The following is a 6000-nucleotide window of genomic DNA, read 5'->3' as shown; positions in this document are numbered from 1 at the left end:
AACTTCTGTGTCGAAGGCCCCTCATCTCAGCACAACATTACACTCCTGACCTTCCTCTTTTGTCTGTAAACAGACAGTAATGTTGTTATGGTTGTTGTTGTTGTTGTTGTTGTTGTTGTTGTTGTTGTTGTTGTTGTTCACATTGTGCACACATAGATACTGTGACCAGAGGGCTGCGGTCACATTAGCCCCATTATTAACAAATAATGCGCGTTCAATCTATGCAGCAGCTAATGGGGAGGACGGAGCATGAAACTCAGTCCAATGCCCCGTGATATTAAATAAAGATTTGGAGAAACGGCACAAGGTCAATGTCCTTGACATGTCCCAGCTGCTGCATGTGAATGGGTTCGTTCAAACAACCTTTTGTCCTTTTTTTTCTATGATGAATGCAAACAAATAATGAAAAATCAATGACATGTGGTTTTATTTGAACATTCTAAGAAAATTCAGTTACAGGAAATACCTAACATGCAGTCAGAGCATGACTGATTCGGGAAGTGTGGTGGTGGTCTATACTAAGAACAAGAAATCAAATCATTTGCATTTAGTTTTCTGCTTCTTTTTTTTCTCTTCTTACAGCAAAGGTTTGCAGCAGGCATCACAAGATAAGATACTGACGCTCAGGAAGTTTTTTCCCTTCTCCCGTTTCCTCCACAGGTCAAACTGTGTTTCGCCACCACCACCATCTGCTGCCCCACACACACCTTCATATACAAATATACAAACAAACACACTCGCGGGCCATCACACTGCTCCCACACAGGCTATGCAAATTCCTCCCAAGCTGCACAATATTTCCGTCAAAAGCCAAGACACTGTCCCCCCGAAGGTTACAGATGATGAAGTGAAATCTCTGCCCCGCGATCTTTGTTGTTGCAGAAGTGTCCGACGTGAACTAATCAACCCCCCGGTGGCCATAAATACAGTCTTGCTCAGGACGGGGCCCTGCAAATAACTCAATCACACACTTCCTGTTTTTGAGCACGTAGTCAGTCGGTTGACCTCAGGAGGAGGAGCACAGGATGTGTCTCAAGTGGAACATACAGATAGAAATTTCCTAGATGGCAAGTAGATAGATTTAATTGAGACGCGGTTTTTAAACTCGGTGTTACGGACGAGGCGCATCTGGTGTTTGACTGGACCAGTGTTGTTCGTTCCACATGAAGGTGATGGTTGTTAAGTGTCTTCGCAGGGATATAGCGCTGCTTTGTTTTGTTTTAACTGCTGATGTATGAGGAGGTACTGGCTCAGTTGACTTTAAAGATGACTTTCCCATAGCTTTGTCAGCCATGTAGGTCCAGCAGATTGCTCTGGCTGAGAGTCAAAGGTCCAGTTTGAAATGATGCTTTGATTCCTATCTTGACTTGAATATCCTTTCTCAGCATCCTGGGGTTTTTTTTTTTCCGATTTCCTGATTCCTGGAACAATGTGATTTTCTAGTACACTCTTAGAAATAAAAGTGCTAAGTAGAACCACATAAGGTTCTTCGGCTTGTCCTCATAGGACAGGGGTCTGCAACCTGCGGCTCTAGAGCCTCTTCAGCCACTCTGCAGTGGCTCCTTGTAGCTTTCAAGGCGACAAATAAAAGTGTTTTAATGTGTTGTTGTGCATCACAGCCAATGTGGATGTAAAAGGCAATATTAGTACACATTTGGATGTCCTGTCCTGTCCATCTTTGGATCCACATACCTTTGCATGAACGACATACAATAAACCAAATATTTGTTTAATTTATTTCAAAGTGGGTTCAAAACATATTTTTGCTCCACTTTATCAGAGGTTGCGTGTAAACTGAACATTTTGTAGTTCTTAAATTTCATAAATGTCTGTATAAAAACCTTTATACGTGTTATTATCTTAATTTTGTGGGTTTTTTGCGGCTCCGCGTGAATTTTATTTGGGTAGAGAGGTGACAAAAATGGCTCTTTTCATCCTAAAGGTTGCAGACCCCTGTCATAGGAGAACCCTTTTTGGCTCCAGGTAGAACCTTTTTATAAAGTTCCACCAAGAACCCTTTTAAAACCCTTTATTCAGGAAAGGGATTTTAAAGGCTTCTCTGGATCAAATTGATTCTTACTGGAACCATTAGTTTTACCAAGAACCCTTGAGAAGCAAATGGTTCCAGGTAGAACAAGAACCTTGTAGAAGGACCCTTTTGGAACCCTTATTTCTAAGATTTGTATTGTACTGTTGTGTCCTTGGATTAAGCAGGTTGAAATCCCACCAGTGCAGCAGAAGCCCTTGCACAGCTCTTCCTCATTAGCACAGAGAGGGTTCTGTTGGACTGATGAGCAGGCAGCCTGTCACACTGTGGAACTTTTTAAGCAGATGTCTGCCTTTTTTTTTTTTTTTTTTACTTGGTGAGGCTTTTCACCAGCGCCACATCTTCCACCAGTATGCACAGCCGATCGATGCTGATGAGCTCTGTGGTTTTGCTGGGGCCGCTGTCTCCGACGGTTGCCGGTTTTTGGTCCTGCTCGGTATGACATCGGCTTCAGTCGAAATAAAGTAGAGCGCGACAGACGCGGCTGCAACAACCCCTATCAGAGGGATCAGCTCCTTCCTCTTTTTCAGTACATCCAAAAGGCAAGCCATTTGTCACAATCTTCAAACAGTGGTGTTAGACAGAATCATACATGACACTCGGCCCAGTTTCCTGTGACGGAGGCAGCGTGACGAGGTGAAAAAGTTTGACTTTTGCCTTGACAGTGTCGACTGTCAACTCTACTGTGTGTGACTCCCCACTTGAAAGGCTTGACCAATCCACCACACGATGACCTAACTGTCTTTCGATCACGTCTTTCTAATATCGAAACTGCTGGTCAGTGAGTAGGAGGAAAGTTATAAATAGTTCATATAAATAGTTGGTCACTTCTTAGACACAGCTCTTCTTCTTCTAATAAGTATTATTTCCAGCAGGCTGCTTCCCTCTTTAATTATAAAGATGCCACATAATAAGACTTTTATTCTGATCATTTCAAAGGACCAAAGGAAGGTCATTGCTGGTCTTGGTGTGTTCTGGCAACCCATGACGGTGAGGGACATGACGTTCTACACTCTTAGAAATAAAAGATCTGAGTAGAACGACATAAGGTTCTTCAGCTTGTCCTCATAGGAGAAAACTGTTTTGGCTCCAGGTAGAATCTTTTTGTAAAGGTTCCACCTGGAACCCTTTTGGAGGGTTCCGCCAAGAACCCTTTTAAAATCCTTTATTCGGGAAAGCAATTTTGAAGGGTTCTCTGGATCAAAATGGTTCTTACTGGAACCATTATAGTGTTACCAAGAACCCTTATAAAATCCCTTTTCAGAAGCAAAGGTAGAACCTCAGCCCTTGTACAAGGAACCCTTATTTCTAAGAGTGTATATATATATATTAAACACAAAAGGACAAAGAAGTGCATGCTGAAACCCTTTGGTGTAGAGGAGTGAGTGATTTACACAGAGACGGCCCGAGGCATGACAGAACTAAGCGTCCGATTGAAGTGTATGGAGAAAATAAACATATTAACCTATTAAAGAAATCTAGATATCTTGATATATTATAGGAGTTAATGAATACTCATTTAGTGCACATTTGCACATCTGTTCTTAAAAACCAAAGTCATTAAACTGGGTCACTTGTTTGATACAATGTTAGTTTGCCTGCTTCTTCTTTCTGATTCGGCCTTTATTCACTACCTCTTTTTGACTCCAAACTAATGTCTGCGTGTATTCGTTCATGCACGTATGTTATGCAGTATGTTAAGCTGAGAGATAGAGGTCGTCACCTGCGATTCCACAGTGTTCATCGACACTGTAGGCGACGCCGTCATTTCTCACTGTGTAACACGCACACCCCGAGCACACGCCAACTTCCCTTCCCGTCTGTGATGTCGCTATCGCACTTTTGGTCACAAGACGGCGAAATAATGATTGTAAAGTTTCATAACAACTTCTGCGTGGCGAATGAGAAGTGAGACACGCGAGAAAAACGGCAAAAATGTGTTGCTCAATCAGTCTGCTTCCACACCACTGACTAAGTGATTTGCCTGAGATTTATTTATTTTATAAAATAAGTTGGTTTTTTTTAGTTGGGGAGGAGGCGTTGTTTATGTGTTTGTTTGTTTTGTAAATGACTCTGGCGTGGTCAGGAGCAGTTTTGCCCAAATATCCTCCACTTTTTCCTCCCCAGAGAGGACAGAGCACTTTAGATTAGATTTTGTCAGCAGGAACCACATTTGAGAGGATGTTTGTCGTTTGATGTCGCGTAGTCCAAATAGTTGGATAATGTTATGTCGTTAGAGGACAGTTGTTTTTCCTTTATGCTGCAGAGTTCTCACAGTGAACACAAGACACATTTAAAAAAAAACAAGCACACAATGTCCCTACCTGGTGATCCACTGGTGTATTTGTGTCAAAGGGATCATTTGCTGCTGCTCTAACCGATAACACATTGCTCTCTTTCGCCCTAGTTAGTTACACATTACATCGCCTAGTTAATGTGAACGGAACGAGTTACCCATGAACGAATGGAGAAAGCACTAGATGATCCATTTGCTGAATCATAAGACCTCATTTGTGAGGGGAGGAAAAGTGTAAATAATCAATGTAAACCCAATGTCCACATGAAGGAGCCGTGCAGATTGTATCGTCTTTTAAAAATGAAAACGATAAAAAAAGGTCTGTTTGTGCACTAAAACTGTTTCATATATCCATGATTACCTATGACATTATGAGGTTTCTATGCCTGATGGGCTAATGGGTCAACAGAATTTCATTGATTGAGGTTTAAAGGGGGGACATACATCAAATCAATGCTTTAGGTCATTGGTTCTCAAAGTGCGGCCCGGGGGCCAATGGCGGCCCGCAGAAACATTTCTGGCGGCCCTGTAATGAATTACAGTTGATAGTTGTGATCCAGGAGCTACTAAGCTTGTTAAATGTTTATTGGACATTACTGGATACAGACCAATAAGTGCAAACAAAAATACTGGGTATTTACCTGGTTTCTATATGGGGAATTTAAGTGTATTATTGGGTTATAAGCTGGTAATAAGCAGGTAGCTACAGCCCCCAATTACTAGCTATTTACCCAGTAAATATATGGTCACAGAAATGTGTTACTTGGTATTAACCTGTAATTAGAAGGTAAGAACAATGGCCAAAATACTAGGTAATTACCCAGTAAATTATAAAGCGTTATTATAGTGACGCTTAATTACATTATATTAACGCTTATATTGCTTAACGCTAAACTGTAGAACAAATGGGATTTCTTTCTGGTTTTTTTTCCTTTTTTTTTTTCTTTGACGGCCCTCAGTCCAATGTTGGGTTCCTAAATTGGCCCTCAGGTATCAAAACTTTGAGAACCCCTGCTTTAGGTCGACCAAATCTTGTAAGGGAGCGACTGACAAGTGCGTGAGCATATGCATATGTCAAAAAAAATGTGGTTTGTGTAGATTTTAGGTCATAATAGCGAAGGATGCACTGTGTAAAGGGCAATAAAAGTACAGATTCTAATAATTCTGAAGCACGGTTTCTGCCTTTCATATGATCTCCACAAAACAGCAGAGTCGTTTCAGAAAAGGAAAATACTTCAGCGTCATATTTAAATGTTATTCTTATCACGATACACATTTTATATCTTGAAATGTATAAATAATAACAAAAAATCTACAAGTGCTAAAATTTGGAGAATGTTGCACTTATTCCAATATAACCCTACCCTATCACTATCGCTCAAATTCAAAACACCATCACTAACGCTGGGTGATTTTTTTTACCTGAGATAATAAATACACCCAATAAAAAGTCAAAATATGGCAAAACATGACAATAAATGACAAATTTGAGTAGTGTTCTTTTATTTTAAACGGTGTCGTGTCTAACAAAATGAAAGAAAAGCATCATGAGGGGACCATATGAAAATGCTCCAAAATTACTGGAAAATTAGGACTTTGGGAACAAAAAATGTATTTGGTGTTCTAGGGTTAAGACTCTATGCTCTTGCATAAATGT

The sequence above is a fragment of the Microchirus variegatus genome, assembly GCF_963457635.1.
Source record: "Microchirus variegatus genome assembly, chromosome: 1".
Classification (NCBI taxonomy): domain Eukaryota; kingdom Metazoa; phylum Chordata; class Actinopteri; order Pleuronectiformes; family Soleidae; genus Microchirus; species Microchirus variegatus.
This window is presented reverse-complemented; position numbering follows the sequence as displayed.